Consider the following 20,143-nt stretch of genomic DNA (forward strand, 5'->3'; position numbering starts at 1 on the left):
TTCCTGTGATATTATTAAGTTAGAAAGCATAAACAAAAGAATTTTGATATATATTATAAACATATTTTTTGGTAGTATACTTTTAATTTCCTTTGCTTTAAAAAAAACGTTCTGGGTGAATTTATTCTAACAGGATCTGAATCCCTCTGCTCATAATGGAATAATAGTTCACAAAAATGATGTGGCAGGATTTTGCTCTGCCTTCAACCTGCACATAGAGTAGCAAGCAAAGACAGTGAAAGAAACTTCATTTTCATATTCCTATTTAATAAAGGATTATTTCAAAGCAGAATACCATTGTACGTAAGTTACTGGAACCAAGGCAAAAAATCTACATTGGAATCACATTTCCAAGGTATGTGACTGCGAATACATGTTTTGACATGTTTTTATTCTGAAGTTCAAGAGAAAAGATATAATATTTTCTTATTCATTTTTATCAATTCAGGAAATAAACCAAAAAGTATTTGCAGATTAAATCTTTCTATGTAGATTCCTTCATCTATTGGCAGAACTAGTTTATCTGCTTTCCTGTTAGTATGCTTGTCCGGTCCCAAGAAATGCCTACAAATCACTAGTATGTCACTGTTCCACTCATTTGAGGCTCAAGATCAATATGAGGCATTGAAAATAAAACCAAAATATTCTAAAACAGCAAATAGAATTGATAAATAATTTTGCAAACATTTTGAATACTTTTATTGCCTTGAAGTGAAAACATTTCATTTTATAATTATCAAGTGTTTGCTAACTCTTTACTATGTATATCAATCATGTTTCTTAAAAATATTCTTGTAAAAGAGGGAGTCCTGCATGAACAAACATGACCTGAGCCTTCTGCCCACAATCACATACTGGCTTCTCAAAAAGATTATCAAAGCATCTAGATCACCTGTTCACCTGTTGCTTTTTTTTTTTTTAATCCCCTCTTAATCTCTTTTACTTCACCTTAAAATATTGATTATCAAATATCATGTAGGAAAAACTGAAGAGGTTCTGTAAGATGTCATTTTTTATGGAAGATGATATATTTTTATACTTATTAGAATTGAGTATCCAGCTAATTCAAAGCTAGATGCCAGTGTTTAAAAGATCTAGCCCAATCATGCTTGCCCTTAACTTGGGCTTGCACAGTTCAACATCACACCTGAGTGTCTGTGGAATTTATCAGGACTCTTAACCCATAATGGGCTCTGAATTCCATTTATATTTCCCCCAACACTAGGTAACTGCTAAAATCTTTGCTGAGCTTCTCAACCTCTATGAGGTACATTTCTTTTTATCCTTTTAACTTCCTACTCTGTATGGAACAAACACCAATGAGTAAAGAAATTTAGGGAATAAGCCGAAACAGGGACCTAGATCACTTTAATGATCAGATCTTAATATAAAAGTGGCAAATACTTTTAAGGAAATAGATGACAAGGTGAAAAAATTGAACAGAAATTGGAATCTATATTTAAGTATTAATAGAAATTTTAAAACTGAAAAATAGAATTTTAGTTTGTAAATTTATCAACAGAGCGGACATAGCAGATTAAAAAGGAAAGAAAGAAAATAGTAAATCCAAAAATCTGCCAAAGAAAACATCCAGATTGAATCACAAAGAACAGAAAGTGAAAGAATACATTGAAAATAATGTCAGAGACAATAAGATAATGGTTACAGGTAGTAACTAAATGTAATTAGAAACTCAAAAAAGGGAGAGAGAAATTGATGAAGAAGCAGTATTTCAACAGCTAATTCCTTGGAATATTCCAAAATTGGTAAACACCACCAACCTGTAGTTTTAATGTATTCTAGGAACTCCAAGGAGGAAAAACCAAAACCATAACCAAAAGTAACACCTAACAAAAACAAAGAAACATAAAAACCTTAGGGATATAACTGTACTGAAAGCCAAAAGCAAGAGAAAATGTTAAAAATAGACAAAAGAAAAATATACATTATCAAAAAAAGAACCACTTTAAGTTTTAAAGGTGATGTTTCAGCAACAATGATGGAGCCCAGACATAAAAAAATAGTATCTTTGGAGTGCTAAAAGGAAATAACTGCAAGGTTGATTTCTATAACCAGTAAAAGTATCCCTCAAAAATGGAAGTAAAATAAAGACATTTTGACAAACAAAAGCTTAGAGAATTGGAAAAGAGCAGACTTACAGTAAAGAAATTGTGAGAAAAAAATGTTTTTCAAGCATGAAAGCAGAAGAAAATCCCAGAAAAAAAATCAGAAATGAAGAGAAAGAAAGACCATCTCAAAGGGTTAAATCTGCTGCTAATTTAAAAGTATATTATCTATTTTACACAAAATTATAATATCCCTTGAAATTTAAAATATGTGTAGAAATACAATACATGGCAATATTAACAGAAAATCAACTTTTAAGTGGAGTTTAAATATCCAAAATACTTACATTTTCTGGTCAATGGTAAACCTACTAATTTATACTAGACCCTACAGAGTCAAGAATATTCAATGTGATTTAAAGAAAACACAAGTAATATTAGGGTTAAAGCATGCATATTTAGGAACTAGTAGAAACATTGAATAATTAAAATATAAATTTCATTAATAGAAAGATTAGAAGAAACAAAGAAAGATTGAACTAAGAGAAAATAAAAATTTAAATAATAGACTTAAACCAAAATAAGTCAATATGTTAAATATAAATATATGAATGCTTCAATAAAAAAATAAGATTTTCAGACAGGAAAAAAATCAACTACATCCTCTTTCTAAAGTCACAAACTATGTATAAGAAAGGAGAAAAATTAAAAGTAAAATGGTAAAGTTCTGGTCACCATTTCAAGATGTAAAGGGCTTGGAAGTTATCACTTGCATGGATAGAAAAAGAAAAAATCTGAAGAAACTGAAAATCCACAACTTTTCTTGGGTCCTAGGGAGAACTCAAGTCCCAAGACAAAAGTGTGGACTGTGAAAATTGTGGAAATGGTTAAATGCAGAGAATCATTGCTGATCAGAGAAGCCTGCTTGCATCAACCTGCCACTGAGGCAAGTACTGGGGTAGAAAAACTTAAAGCATAATAGGCGAAAGACTGGAGGCTCAGTGTGAACAAGCTTGAGAGTTAAAAACTCCAGGGGGCCTAGTCTTAAGGGAACCCCAAACTTTCTTGAGTTTTACCTCCAGGAACTTCACTAGGTTCTTGGTGTGCAGAATGAAAAAAAAAATCCCCTTATATTTATCAGGTGGAAAAGAAAAGTAATAGTTTTTAAATACTTCTGAGTATTCTGTTCTCTTTAACAAAAGTCTGCCTGCAAAAGAAACTATTTTGCCAGAACCTTACAGTTTTGAGATGCACCAAAGAATAACCAATGTGGAGCAAGAGAAATACTTAGTTCTAGCCCCCAAGCCCCCTAGAAATATCAACAATAAGAAATAACCCAATTAACAAATAGGCAAAAGTTCTAAACAGACAATTCGCCAAAGAAGATAAATAGATAGCAGATGTGCATATGAAAGATGCAAATAAAACTCCAACTTTTATTTGCAGCTCCCTAATGAAAACCTCATGTTTTATTAGAGAACTGTAAGTAAAAATGAGAAACCACCATACACCTATTAAAATGCTTAAAATACAAAACACAAAATCAAATTCTAGGGAGGACATGAAGCAACAGGAACTCTCATTCATTGCTGATGGAAAGGTAAATGGTACAACCACTTTGGAAGGCAATTTGGCAGTGTCTTGCCAAACTAAACGTACTTTTATCACAAGATTCAGCAATTGTGCCCCTTTCAAATTAGTTGAAAACATGTGTCCATGCAAAACAAGCAAATGGGTGTTTATAGGAGTTCTATGCATTATTGCTAAAATTTGACATAAGGAAGATGGCCTCCAGTGTGTTAATGGATAAACAAACTGTGGTATATGCATGCAATGGAATATGATTCAGTGATAGAAATGGCTGACCGGACAAGACATAGAGGAATGTAAGTAAACATTGCTAAGTGAAAGAAGTCAATCTGAAAAATCTACAAATTGTATGTCTAAATACTGTATGACATTCTATAAACCAATGTTGCCTCAGTCTGTACATTTTTCCCTTTGTGATATTGCTGGTACCACACATTTTGCAGATAATGATGTATGTTGAGCCCAAAGTGAATTTTAGAATATCTCTACCTCAGCGTGGCACTTGCCATATTCTAAAAGGAACATTACATTACACATGTACTGAAATACATATCAATTTTAGGTATGTGTTCTCAGCTGATTGTGAAAGGTAAATGAAGAAGCAAGTGAAAAGGAATATCTAGCCTTAATTACTACAAACATTAATGTAAAATTATTTAACATATTTAGCCTTTTTTTCTTCTGTAATTGTGAGTTTAGGACTAAACAATAAACAATTTGTAATGACCCAGCTGAGCACTAAAATTCTGCATATGCACATACACACAAACACATAAACAGAGGAAGTCTTGACTTAATGTCACCCATAGGTTCTTGGAAATTGTGACTTTCAGCAAAAGAATGTATAGTGAAACTAATTTTCCCATAGGTTAATTGATATAAACAAGACTTAAGCTCTTACAGCATATTTCTGGTCAGGAAAACATCACCAAACTTGTACATAAAGATCAAAACACTTCTAATATTAAACATTGAAATAAATGGGAACTATGCATAAATTTAAGAAAGACTAATGATAAGTAAGAGAATTATTTATCCGCTTATTTCAGTTCAGGGTCATGGGTGGTCAGATCCTATCCCTTGCAGCATAGGGCTCCAGGCGGACGTCCCTGGACAGGATGACATTCCCTTGAGTGGGGCACCCACACTCACTCAAACTGGGACTATTTAGTCATGCCAATTAACCTGAAATGCACCTATCTGGGATGTGGGAGGAAATCTGAGTGCCCAGAGAAAGCCCACCTGAACATGGGGAGAACTTGTCAACTGTACCCAGACAGTGCTCTGACCAAGAAGCAATTTTTTCCCCCTTGATGGGGGGAAAAAATTAAAGTTGATCTTTATAACAAAATGACCTTGAATGAAACAATGTTATCAGAGGACCTGCTGTAAACACATGTGCTTATGTATGTGTAAACACACAGTGGTGGTACAACGTAACTTCTGTAAGACAATCTGTTAAAATTTAGGACATGAACACAGGGAGATTAGTTTCCTAGAGTTCTATAAGCATCAGAAAAATAAGAACTATTTTAAATAGTATCTACATTAAAAAATCTGTTTCCTTCCCCTCACCAACATGAAAGAGAGGAACTAAAGAAAATATATATGGATTGACATAAGAGAAAAAAAAAAGAGCTCTGCATGGAGAAAAGATAGTGTCTGTTTTAAGATGCAGGGATAGTTAAACTATATTTTCTTTTATTTTGTTTATTTGGGTTTTTAAATATTTCTTAATGAAGCAATACTATTTTTAAAATATATACAATTACATATATATCCACACGCAACACTCAAAATGAAGGAAAAAAATTCTGTTCAGAATGCCAAAAAGCAGCTGGATATGAAGAATGCTTCATTTTATTATTTTCAAACATCCTTGACTTAAATAATGATTTATTTATTATTAAAAACTCTGTTTGATGCAATAAGTTGATCGGCATTTCACTGAGCCAAATTTATTCTTAAATAAAAGGCTACCTCTGTGGCCCATTGAAGATTCACATCTTCTCTTGAGAGTGATTTTGTTCTAAATTTTCCTTGGTGCATAGAGTGTCATATTCTAACTTTTTTTTCTGCAGCCATCTGGCCTTGGTTTAAGAAATCAATTCCACAGCAGCCATCGAACTCTGGTGCACTGAAAGACATGTCCAAACTAAGCTTCTCTCAATATCTTTAGCACAACTGACCTTTTGTTCTTGCAGAAGCAGGCTCAATTGGAACAAGAAGGAACCTGTCATGCCATTTCCCTGCTACAATATTCATTAGTTGGGGGCCGTGATCTTCTGCATCTCTACAGCAGATTCTTGTTAACAAGCCTCAAGTCAGCAATCTGCAATTTCCCTGTGCCTCTGTAACGTTTTATCAGGATAACTAATTCTTAAATGAGCATTTTCTCATGGCATATTCTCTTAACGCTTTCAGACACTGTTCTCTCCAACAGCTATCCTTTGAAGACAGGAACGTCTACATACTATAGCAAGGCATTTCAGCACCCCTGGCAGCCCACAGGCCAGCCCTCCCACTGTCACTATTGAGACACCATCCAGGCACAGCAATTAGTACAAAGTAGAAGTTTAGTCACCAGGAACCTGTGCAGCTCTGGGTTTGATGTGTTTAGCCAAGAAAAGTGGGTGAAGATCCTTCTTGATTCAAATATTTTAGGAAGAAGACCCTTTTTTCCTTATACTTACTAAATGATTTTGAAAAATGGCTCCAGGCTCTGTACAAGTATGTAAAAGAACATCAAAGGACAAATTTCAGGTCAATCTATACCTTAGTAAAAAGAGTATTGGTATTTTAGTATTACTATATATTTATATAATGCATATTATATCATAGTTTTCACTTACAGAGTTCTTCATATTATGTTCAAATAGGCTACATTAGGAGAAGAAGATAGGGACACATACGGGCTGAAGAAAGATAGATGATATGGTTTGGCTGTGTCGCCAACCAAATCTCATCTTGAATCTTGAATTGTAACTCCCATAATTCCCACATGTCATGGGAGGAACCCGGTGGGAGGTGATTGAATTATGGGGGCAGGTCTTTCCTGTGCTGTTCTCATGATAGTGAATGAGTCTAACAAGATCTGATTGTTTTAAAAAGAGGATTTCCCCTGCACACTCTCTTCGCCTGTTGCCATACATGTAAGATGTGACTTACTCCTCCTCGCCTTCTGCCATGATTGTGAGGCCTCCCCAGCCATGTGGAACTATGAGTTCAATTAAACCTCTTTCTTTTGTAAATTACCCAGTCTTGGGTATGTCTTCATCAGCAGCATGAAAACGGACTAGTACAATAGTCTACCAAGAATAAGTTATGAGATTTTACAAGACAATTCAGCTGACAAAATAATGACCACATGATCAAGATGTCAAATACATAAGCATGATATCTTTGTTCTGGAATTTATCTGAGGGAAAAAATTGTGAAGTAATACACTTTCTCAAATCCATGAGACTGGAACTCGGAGTGTCTGAATGTGGCCTTCTTGGAAGTAGATTTTATGTCATCGGATGTCCTATCGGTTGCATGAGGGTGCAGAACTAGTTGTTCTCTATAATAACATCCTTCCTTCCTTCTATTTTTCTTTCTTGTCCACATGTTTTACGCCTGGATCTTCATTTATAAAGGTGACTGACTGATGCCATGGAAAGGCTAATCATCATAAAATATTTTTACTACTTATATCTCCCTAAAGAGGGGGCATCCCATGCTATTCAGGGCCACAGGAGAAGCATCTGGTTTTGGTCAAGACAAGAAGTAAGAGTGAGGGAGAAAACTAGGGCAGAGCCTGCATTGGGGTTTCTTCAGGAAAGACAGGGCAGGGCAGAATAAAGAACTTAAGGTTGGCCAATATGAATACAGTTGACAGGCTCTGGGCTACAGAGAGAGTCTCCAGTGGGCTGCTACCTCGCTCTGGGTTGACTTAGGGCAGGGGACACACTGGTTTGGTGTGGGAGAGCTAAATAAAGAGGGTAGTTGGAGGGTAGAGACTGCCGATTGGTTGGCTTGCATATGAAATTCATGCTTCTGTAGAGCCCTTTACTACCTCAAAGAACTGAATAGTTCTGGTAGGGCATCAAGAATAGAGAATATAAGAAAATATAATTAACATAACAGGCCCTGTGATGAATGGATGGCAAATAAACAAATATGAAGTCTAAGTAAACATGGTTAAAACAATACACTTCTTGGATTGGGTACGTAGACTAAGATTCAGAAATTCTGTTGACACATTTAAACTTCAATTAGTATAATCTAAAGTAGAGCTTGCCAATATTAGGGAAAAAAAAGTCTGTTTATGAAGAACCAATTCCAATGAATCTGGAGTAACCATTTTGGCCAGTCCTCCAAGATAAAGTCAAGAAACTTGAGGATTCTTTCCAGAAAGGAATAGGCTAACGTTGAGTTAATGACAAAAGGATGAAAAGGAACAAAGGGAGAGGAGAACAGGAAAGAGGATCAGAGGAAAATGGGCCTGTTAAACATTGATCTTTTTTTGTTTGTTTGTTTTTGAAATGGAGTGTCACTCTGTCACCCAGGCTGCAGTGCAGTGGTGTGATCTCGGCTTGTTGCAACCTCTGCCTCCTGGGTTCATGCCATTCTCCTGCCTCAGCCTCCTGAGTAGCTGGGACTACAGGTGCCCACCACCATGCCTGGCCAATTTTCTGTATTTTTAGTAGAGATGGGGTTTCACTGTGTTAGCCAGCATGGTCTCGAACTCCTGACCTCATGATCCACCCGCCTCAGCCTCCCAAAGTGTTGGGATTACAGGTGTGAGCCACTGTGACCAGCCAAACATTGATCTTAAGTAGAGTGAATGTACTCAAAGGTAATTCATGCTGTGCACCAACTTATGGACCATGTGTGTTCATGGTTAGCCAAAATCAAAAGAGTCTTCCTCCCAGTGATGGCTTGCCTATTGACACCCTCTCGTGTGTTTGACATGCCTGTGGAGTTAAGGAAATGAAAAAGGCATCTTTGAAAGAGTATTGCTATATGTAGCCATGTAGGCTGGACATAAGACCTCATGGGAAAGTCATGTGACTGCTCCTTTTGTTCATCAATACTTTTAAAAGGGAGCAGCATCACTGTGGAGGAAGATGTTGTAGCACAAACCTCTTTAAGTGTATTAAGGAGATTCAAACTTCACTTGAAATATTGGACAAGATGGCCTCTACATTTCCACTACTTTATTAGACTTTTGACCTTATGTCAATACTTCTTACATAACAATACAGGAACCTTTTTGTTTACTGGGGGCTGGAGAGAAACAGTTAAAATTCTGTGGGCTTCTGGGTCAACGGAGTAATAATTACAGCCAAGAGCTATCCTATGTCAAAGGAAGAACTGTGAAGATGTCATCAAAAGGATTAAAAAATACATGTAATTCTTCTTTCTCCTAAGAAAATGTCTTTAAGAGGAGGTTCCAAGATGGCCGAATAGGAACAGTTCCAGTCTACAGCTCCCAGCATGAGCGACGCAGAAGACACGTGATTTCTGCATTTCCAACTGAGGTACTGGGTTGACCTCACTGGGGCTTGTTGGATAGTGGGTGCAGCCCACAGAGTGTGAGCCAAAGCAGGCTGGGGCATTGCCTCACTGGGGAAGTGCAAGGGGTTGGGGAATTCCTTTTCCTAGCCAAGGGAAGCAAGGACAGACGGTACCTGGAAAATCGGGTCACTCCCACCCTGATACTGTGTTTTTCCAACGGTCTTAGCAAACAGCACACCAGGAGATTATATCCCTCCCACGCCTGGCTCGGAGGGTCCCACGCCCATGGAGCCTTGCTCACTGCTAGCACAGCAGTCTGAGATTGAACTGCAAGTTGGCAGTGAGGCTGGGGGAGGGGCATCTGCCATTGCTGAGGCTTGAGTAAGTAAACAAAGCAGCCGGGAAGCTCAAACTGAGTGGAGCCCACAGCAGCTCAAGGAGGCCTGCCTGCCTCTGTAGACTCCACCTCTGGGGGCAGGGCATAGCTGAACAAAAGGCAGCAGAAACTTCTGCAGACTTAAACGTCCCTGTCTGACAGCTTTGAAGAGAGTGGTGGTTCTCCCAGCACGGAGTTTGAGATCTGAGAACGGACAGACTGCCTCCTCAAGTGGGTCCCTGACCCCTAAGTAGCCTAACTCAGAGACACTTCCCAATAGAGGCCGACTGACACATCATACAGCCGGGCACCCCTCTGAGATGAAGCTTCCAGAGGAAGGATCAGGCAGCAGCATTTGCCGTTCTGCAATATTTGCTGTTCTGCAGCCTCCACTGGTGATACCCAGGCAAACAGGGTCTGGAGTAGACCTCCAGCAAACTACACAGACGTGCAGCTGAAGGTCTTGACTGTTAGAAGGAAAACTAACAAACAGAAAAGACATCCACACCAAAACCTGATCTGTACATCACCATCATGAAAGACCAAAGGTAGATAAAACCACAAAGATGGGGAGAAACTAGCAGAAAAGCGGAAAATTCTAAAAATCAGAGCACCTCTTCTCTTCCAAAGGAACTCAGCTCCTTGCCAGCAACAGAACAAAGCTGGATGGAGAATTACTTTGACGAGTTGAGAGAAGAAGGCTTCAGACAATCAGTAATAATAAACTTCTCCGAGCTAAAGGAGGATGTTCGAACCCATCTCAAAGAAGCTAAAAACTTTCAAAAAAGGTTAGACGATTGGCTAACTAGAATAAACAGCACTGAGAAGACCTTAAATGTCCTGATGGAGTTGAAAACCATAGCACTAGAACTACATGATGCATGCACAAGCTTCAGTAGCTGATTCGATCAAGTGGAAGAAAGGGTATCAGTGATTGAAGATCAAATGGATGAAATGAAGAGAGAAGTTTAGAGAAAAAAAGAGTAAAAAGAAATGAACAAAGTCTACAAGAAATATGGGACTATATGAAAAGACCAAATCTATGTCTGATTGGTGTATCTGAAAGTGACAGGGAGAATGGAACCAAGTTGGAAAACACTCTGCAGGATATTATCCAGGAGAACTTCCCCAATCTAGCAACGCAGGCCAACACTCAAATTCAGGAAATACAGAGAACGCCACAAAGATATTCCTCGAGAAGAGCAACTCCAAGACACATAATTGTCAGATTCACCAAAGTTCAAATGAAGGAAAAAATGTTAAGGGCAGCCAGAGAGAAAGGTCGGGTTACCTACAAAGGGAAGCCCATCAGACTAACAGCTGATCTCTTGGCAGAAACTCTACAAGCCAGAAGAGAGTGGGGGCCAAATTCAACATGCTTAAGGAAAAAATTTTCAACTCGGAATTTCATATCCAGCCAAACTAAGCTTCATAAGTGAAGGAGAAATAAAATACTTTACAGACAAGCAAATGCTGAGAGATTTTGTCACCACCAGGCCTGCCTTACAAGAGCTCCTGAAGGAAGCACTAAACGTGGAAAGGAACAACCGGTACCAGCCACCGCAAAAACATACCAAATTGTAAAGACCATCAATTCTTGGAAGAAACTGCATCCACTAATGAGCAAAATAACCAGCTAACATCATAATGACAGGATCAAATACACACATAACAATATTAACCTTAAAAGTAAATGGGCTAAATGCTCCAATTAAAAGACACAGACTGGTAAATTGGATAAAGAGTCAAGACCCATCAGTGTGCTGTATGCAGGAGACCCATCTCACATGCAGAGACACACATAGGCTCAAAATAAAGGGATGGAGGAAGATCTACCAAGCAAATGGAAAACAAAAAAAAGCAGGGGTTGCAATCCTAGTCTCTAATAAAACAGACTTTAAACCAACAAAGATCAAAAGAGACAAAGAAGGCCATTACATAATGGTAAAGGGATCAATTCAACAAGAAGAGCTATCCTAAATATATATGCACCCAATACAGTAGCACCAAGATTCTTAAAGCAAGTCCTTAGAGACCTAAAAAGAGACTTAGACTCCCACACTATAATAATGGGAGACTTTAACACCCCACTGTCAACATTAGACAGATCAACGAGACAGAAAGTTAACAAGGATATCCAGGAATTGAACTCAGCTCTGCACCAAGCAGACCAAATAGACATCTACAGAACTCTCCACCCCAAATCAACAGAATATACCTCCTTCTCAGCACCACACCGCACTTATTCCAAAATTGACCACATAGTTGGAAGTAAAGCACTCCTCAGCAAATGTAAAAGAATAGAAATTATAACAAATTGACTCTCAGACCACAGTGCAATCAAACTAGAACTCAGGATTAAGAAACTCACTCAAAACCGCTCAACTATATGGAAACTGAACAACCTGCTCCTGAATGACTATTGGGAACATAAGAAAATGAAGGCAAAAATAAAGTTGTTCTTTGAAACCAATGAGAACAAAGACACAACATACCAGAATCTCTGGGACACATTTAAAAGAGTGTGTAGAGGGAAATTTATAGCACTAAATGCCCACAAGAGAAAGCAGGAAAGATCTAAAATTGACACTCTAACATCACAATTAAAAGAACTAGAGAAGCAAGAGCAAACCCATTCAAAAGCGAGCAGAAGGCAAGAAATAACTAAGATCAGAGCAGAACTGAAGGAGATACAGACACAAAAAACCATTCAAAAATTCTATGAATCCAGGAGCTGGTTTTTTGAAAAGATCAACAAAATTGATAGACTAATAAAGAAGACTAATAAAGAAGAAAACAGAGAAGAATCAAATAGATGCAATAAAAAATAATAAAGGGGATATCACCACCGATCCCACAGAAAAACAAACTACCATCAGAGAATACTATAAACACCTCTATGCAAATAAACTAGAAAATCTAGAAGAAATGGATAAATTCCTGGACACATACACCCTCCCAAGACTAAACCAGGAAGAAGTTGAATCCCCGAATAGACCAATAACAGGCACTGAAATTGAGGCAATAATTAATAGCCTGCCAACCAGAAAAAGTTCAGGACCAGATGGATTCACAGCCGAATTGGACCAGAGGTACAAAGAGGAGCTGGTACCATTCCTTCTGAAACTATTCCGATCAATAGAAAAAGAGGGAATCCTCTCTAACTACTTTTATGAGGCCAGCATCATCTTTAAACCAAAACCTGGCAGAGACACAACAAAAAAAGAGAATTTTAGACCAATATCCCTGATGAACATCAATGCAAAAATCCTCAATAAAATACTGGCAAACCGCATCCAGCAGCACATCAAAAAGCTTATCCACCATGATCAAGTGGGCTTCATCCCTGGGATGCAAGGCTGGTTCAACATACACAAATAAATAAACTTAATCCATCATATAAACAGAACAAAAGATGAAAACCACATGAGTATCTCAATAGATACAGAAAAGGCTTTGACAAAATTCAATAGTCCTTCATGCTAAAAACTCTCAATAAATTAGGTATTGATGGGATGTATCTCAAAATAATAAGAGCGATTTATGACAAACCCACAGCTAATATCATACTGAATGGGCAAAAACTGGAAGCATTCCCTTTGAAAACTGGCACAAGGCAGGGATGCCCTCTCTCACCACTCCTATTCAACATAGTGTTGGAAGTTCTGGCCAGGGCAATCAGGCAGGAGAAAGAACTAAAGGGTATTCAGTTAGGAAAAGAGGAAGTCAAATTGTCCCTGTTTGCAGATGACATGATTGTATATTTAGAAAACCCCATCATCTCAGCCCAAAATCTCCTTAAGCTGATAAGCAACTTCAGCAAAGTCTCAGGATACAAAATCAATGTGCAAAAATCACAAGCATTCTTATACACCCATAACAGACAAACAGAGAGCCAAATCATGGTGAACTCCCATTCACAATTGCTTCAAAGAGAATAAAATACCTAGGAATCCAACTTACAAGGGATGTGAAGGACCTCTTCAAGGAGAACTACAAACCACTGCTCAACGAAATAAAAGAGGACACAAACAAATGGAAGAATATTCCATGCTCATGGATAGGAAGAATCACTATTGTGAAAATGGCCATACTGCCCAAGGTAACTTATAGATTCAATGCCATCCCCATCAAGCTACCAATGACTTTCTTCACAGAATTGGAAAAAACTACTTTAAAGTTCATATGGAACCAAAAAAGAGCCCACATTGCCAAGACAATCCTAAGCCAAAAGAACAAAGCTGGAGGCATCAGGCTACCTGACTTCAAACTATACTACAAGGCTACAGTAATGAAAACAGCATGGTACTGGTACCAAAACAGAGATATAGACCAATGGAACAGAACAGAGCCCTCAGAAATAATACCACACATCTACAAGCATCTGATCTTTGACAAACCTGACAAAAAGAAGCAATGGGGAAAGGATTCCCTATTTAATAAATGGTGCTGGGAAAACTGGCTAGCCATATGTAGAAAGCTGAAACTGGATCCCTTCCTTACACCTTATACAAAAATTAATTTAAGATGGATTAAAGACTTCAATGCTAGACCTAAAACCATAAAAACCCTAGAAGAAAACCTAGGCAATACTATTCAGGACATAGGCATGGGCAAGGACTTCATGACTAAAACACCAAAAGCAATGGCAACAAAAGCCAAAATGGACAAATGGGATCTAATTAAACTAAAGAGCTTCTGCATAGAAGTGCATCAGAGTGAACAGGCAATCTACAGAATGGGAGAAAATTTTTACAATCTACTCATCTGACAAAGGGCTAATATCCAGAACCTACAAAGAACTTAAACAAATTTACAAGAAAAAAATCAAACAACCCCATCAAAAAGTGAGTGAAGTATATGAACAGACACTTCCCAAAAGAAGACATTTATGCAGCCAACAGACACATGAAAAAATGCTCATCATCACTGGCCATCAGAAAAATGCAAATCAAAACCACAATGGGATACCATCTCACACCAGTTAGAATGGCGATCATTAAAAAGTCAGGGAACAACAGGTGCTGGAGAGGATGTGGAGAAATAGAACACTTTTACACTGTTGGTGGGACTGTAAACTAGTTCAACCATTGTGGAAGACAGTGTGGTGATTCCTCAAGGATCTACAACTAGAAATACCATTTGACCCAGCCATCCTATTACTGAGTATATACCCAGAGGATTATAAATCATGCTGCTATAAAGACACATGCACACGTATGTTTATTGCGGCACTATTCCCAGTAGCAAAGACTTGGAACCAACTCAAATGTCCATCAATGATAGACTGGATTAAGAAAATGTGGCACATATACACCATGGAATACTATGCAACCATAAAAAAGGATGACTTCATGTCCTTTGTAGGGACATGGGTGAAGCTGGAAACCATCATTCTGAGCAAACTATCATAAGTACAGAAAACCAAACACTGCATCTTCTCACTCATAGGTGGGAATTGAACAATGAGAACACTTGGACACAGGGTGGGGAACATCACACACTGGGGCCTGTTGTGGGGTGGGGGGAGTGGGGAGGGATAGCATTAAGAGATATACCTAATGTAAATGACGAGTTAATGGGTGCAGCACACCAACATGGCACATGTATACATGTGTAACAAACCTACACGTTGTGCACATGTACCCTAGAACTTAAATTAAAAAAAAAAAGCTTTAGATCAGAAAAAAATAGAAAATGTCTTTAATTTCATCCAGCTCTGTTAATTTCCAAAGACAGCTAAATTCCCTCGGAATCAGTAATGCCCAGCAGCTGGTTAAGGGTGGAGTTAAGTGTCTCACTACCTATAAAATGTGTCTTTTTATTATGTCTCAGGAAAGTAATGTGATACTTCTAATTTAATCAAAACTAATCAGAATTTGTTTCTCCTCATTAAGAGAAGCTAGGTCCTTTTGGGGCTACAGCTCTTTGAATTAATCTGGTATTTGGGTTTTCATACTAGAAATAAAAATTCTAAAATGGAAAGTGGTATATGTATATTTTTAAGGATATAAGAACTATTAGCAATTGATGTAAATTTTCGCTGAACATACTTGGATTTTTTTCTTCTAATGCTACATAATAACTATAATTTTACCTAATGGAAGGTAGTTTCGTGCTCACAAAATTTCAGCCTAGAAGTAAAAACTAGACATGGGACAGAATCCAAAACCCAGCTACCTGCTGTTAAAGAAAAATTACACCAAGGAAGACATTTTATTCAACCCACCAATTACATGCAAAGGATTTGGGCCAGATAATTCCTGTCTGAATTAAGTATGTGAATATGACAGGCCACATTCAGACATAATATTTTTCTTTTAAAAAATAATAATAGTTACTTACATTTCCATAACTTGGAAATTCAGATAGCAATGCCCAAGAAAAATGAAGAAAAAGTAAAACCACCTTTGCAAAGGTTATGACAGTGAGAGAAAGTTAACATGGCTGACTCTGTCTCACTTCTAGCCTCAGGCTGGCTATCTTCACTCATTCCTGGGTTTGGGTGCAGCTAACAATGGGAGGAACTTACTTTATAGTTTAATTTTAAAGCAAAATTATAGTAACCCTTCTCAAAACTAAACTACATTTGTAAAACGAATGAAAGGCTACAAGGTAGAATTATAAGAAGGGCCTGAATTCTGCTAAGATACATGCTTAAATGATAGCCAGTCATTCTTCTGAAGGTCACAAGATTTGCAACTTCCCCAACTAATCCTGTAGATAACACCACTATTGTAGAAACTAAGATTGGCCTTTTGAGACGATTTTTAGACTTTCACATTTCTGGTCACTGACTGACTCTACCCAGAACCACCACCCATGACCCAGCTGGTCCTAGGGCCCCCACTCAGAGGCTGAGTCAGTGCATGAGGACTATTTTCCATAACTCTGTGATCTCATTTCCAACCAATCAACATTCCCCACTAATTCCCTAGTCACCTGCCTACCAAACTCTTCTTGAACAACCCTCCAAACCTTTGGCGAGATTGATTTGAGCAATATTATGCTATCTTTCACATAACTAGCCTAGTGTCAATTACATTTTTTTTAATGTAATACCAGAGTCCTGGTAAATTGGTTTTGTGTGTGCAGTGGACAGTGAGAAACCTTTTGGAGATTATTAATTTGAGGGCTCATCTGGAGTCACCCCTTGTGGGTGCCTGCCAACACTTTGTCAGCCACCACAGAATAACAGACCTGGAGGTGAACTCTGGCAGTCGCTTATTTTTAACGAGCTGATGGGCCATCTCTGGCTCTGTCCATACCGGCACTGTCAACCCATGGTTCCTGGACCTAATTTCCGTGGAAAGAAAGTTCCTGGAAAATGTCTTTAAACCAGTCTAGTGAATATTCTAGGCACAATCAATGCCCTCTTCCTTCTTCTGATCTGTTGGCTTCTCTGGAGTACTGTAGACTCATCATGGGGACTGTTCACCTCTCCCTGGATTGCAGCAAGAATCTAAGATGGGGGAGATTTCTCCCCACTTAGAGCTGAAAAAGGGGGCCTGTTTGGAGGAATATGCTTCTGGATTGGAATCTGGTCTGGGAGCTTGGTTTGGAATGCCTTTTGCTTGTTTTTACTTTGTTGTGTGAGCTTATATGTATAAAAGAGATCTCTGAAGAAATTGCTGATGGACATCCAGCAGGCGCTCCTACTTGTCTGATCAGTCACATTTGGTGGGCCATGAAGGAAGCGTTAGCAGAAGCTAGCTCAGGGTGACCTTCAGCTTTTCCATTTTGCCCACAGACCACCCATTTAAACTCCCGGTTGGAAGTCATCCCTCCAAACCTTGAATCAGTCAAAGATGCCAAAGACAAGTTTGAGCCTTGCTACATTGATACCTGGGTACTGAGCAGGGTGATTGGTGTCTGTGTTTTGTCATGTGTATATCACTCTGGCAGGAATGGGGAATGATAACTCAGTTGCCTCAGGCAGACTGTTGGGCTGCATGTTGCAAAACTGGAATGTTTTTGCCTATGGTTCCATAAAAAAGAAAAAGAACCATTTTTTTTGTAATGTGGCTTGGATCCCACAGCTATGGTGCAGCGCACAGTTATCAAAAGCAACTTTGCTCTTCTGGAAGCTTCAGAGAAAGGGAACCCAGAAACCTGGCAAGCTAGCAAAAGGATAATAATTTCTTACCAGCTGGGCTTTTGACCTCTCTCTCCCTCTCTCTCTCTCTCTCTCTCTGTGCAAGCCAGTTGAGTGAATGGTAAAAATTACTGATTGTCTCCTCTGCAAGGTTATGGTTAGTGGGAAGATGGATTTATGACACTAGTCTGAGGCTGTAGTGAATCTGGTGTACACTGTGTTATGAATTTGCCTTTCTGTGTTGTTTTGTCATAAAGAGAGTTACCATAAGATAAAACGTGGGCCTATGTTCTCCGTGGGCCTGCTGTTCAAGTCAGCCCTGCAGATTGCTCAGTTACAACTTTGCTGAAGATTCCTGAACAAAAAGTGAATGAGGTTTCCCTCTCATCTTGCTTTATGTCCTTGGGAGCTTGATTTGTGACCATGCGGAGGTCCTCTTTCTCAGTCTCTGCCATTAGGAGGGCAAGAATTTTCAGGTTCCTATCAGGTGGCCAGTCTGAAAGGACTGAGGTCTGAGGTCTTTCTCTCTCTCTTTCTCTCTCTCTCTTTCTCCCTTCCTCTCTTTCTCTCGCTCTCTCTCTCTCTGTCGCAGAGTCTCCCTCTGTTACCGAGGAAGCTCACTCTTTTACCCAAACGTGTCAAGCCTTTGAATGCATTTTGTCTTACAATTTCTGACTTTCTGACGGAATTCTTGGGGATCATGGGGACACCTCTTCTACTCACTCTTTAGAAGTATCTCTTGCTTATGCGGTAAAAACCTGGAAAAGTACCATTTGGGCTTTAAAAAGGCTTTTAGATTGAGTCACTATTGGAAATATACTATTGAAATAAAAAGGATTTTAGAGATCTTATTTTCCACAATTGAAATAAAAGGTTTGAATTAATAGGAAGATGCCTAATAATGTCATAGCTAGCCTTACAAAGTTCTCTTGAGCAGTCAAAATCCTTTTGCAAGCTCGAAAATGGCTGTCCTAGACTCCTTCTGGCAACGGTAATGGCACCTGCCCATGCTATAGCACAGCAGCTAAGGCTTTGCCCTTTCATCATGCTGGCCACGGTTCAATTCCTGGTTTAAGGAATGAATTCCTTCTGGTTTGATAGTTGTGAGACTTTTCTCATTTATTATTTTTCCCTCCATGGATAGCTTCTAATTTCCTCTCTTGAATTTCTTTCTCTGAGCTACCTTTTGGGTGATTCTAGATCCTGTAAAAACCACTTTCCATCTCTGCCCACACCTTCTGCATCTGTAGTTAAGTCATAACTTAAGACTTATTGATTTCAGTTGGGAAAATATGTTTGAGGAAAAGGAAAGGCATAAAAGTCAGAGGTATTGGCTGTATGTCCCCGCTAGTGTCTATTAATAACAGATTTGGAAGGATTTTTTTAAAAAGAGCTCCATGGTTAAAAACAAGCTTAATTAAAAGCTGATATCCAAGTCATATAGATATATAAGCTTTTTGATTAACTATAAATAAATATTTTAAAATATATAAGCAGATATATATTTTAAATATATATACATACATCAATATTTATATTTAAGTATTTAAAAAGCTTTTATGATTTTTCTCTTATTTTTTTTTGAAAAAAATTTCTTTTTCCTTCCCAATTCACTGAATTCTGTTTCTCAATTTACTTCTGTTTATCTTCTTGCCACCATCAATATCCACATGAGAGAACCTAAGGGAATTTCGGATAGCCTGGGACACCTTGGGAAAAAAAAGAGAGGTACCACAGACTCCAGTTTTAGAGTAACCTCTGTTTTCCTAATGGAACCCCAAGAGTTATAAGTGGAGAGATGCCTCTCAAAATCTAAGGCTCTGCTTTCTTTGCATTGCATTGCCTGATCTTTTTGAATTTTGGGGACATCAGAAGTTACTTTGCATTAGAAGAGAACTTTTAGCCTTGGTATATAGAGGCTACATGAGAGATACACTTTTAGGGATGGTTAATGGCAGTGATAAGGGAGATACTCAGTTTTTGTGTTTGGATAAACACAGCACACTCTTAGGCACCTAGAGCGTATGGGATGGGGAATGGACTGACTGATTCAAGAGTGGTCTAATAGGTGCTGGGTTGCCCGGCAGCCTCAGGGAAATGGTCTTACAATGAACTATACTGTAGTCTCTCATCCCCTAGCATTACTTTCTCTTTGGGGACCCAGGATTTAGTATAAAAATGGGACTCTTGATTTGGGGACATGTGTTCTGCCTTCCAGCTACCCCTGCCTATTAGGACCTAGAAACTGAATGCTTTCTTGGCCCCGTTACTTAAAAGACTCCACCCTATATCCAGTAATTCAATTAAGAAAGTTACATCTGTAAGGAAATCTCCATGTGTAAGGGTGTCTGCTTTTCCTGGTCCTCTTAATTGAACTTTTACTTACACCACTTTTCCTTGGTTTGGGTAAAATATGAATTTTGTATCTTGTTTCACCTAAGAATTGTCTCTTTAGAAATACAAATTTAGAGTTGTCCAGCTGGGAATTGTTTAGGGCAGGGAACAGGTAATCAA

Source organism: Pongo pygmaeus, chromosome 18 (assembly GCF_028885625.2).
Source record: "Pongo pygmaeus isolate AG05252 chromosome 18, NHGRI_mPonPyg2-v2.0_pri, whole genome shotgun sequence".
NCBI classification, from domain to species: domain Eukaryota; kingdom Metazoa; phylum Chordata; class Mammalia; order Primates; family Hominidae; genus Pongo; species Pongo pygmaeus.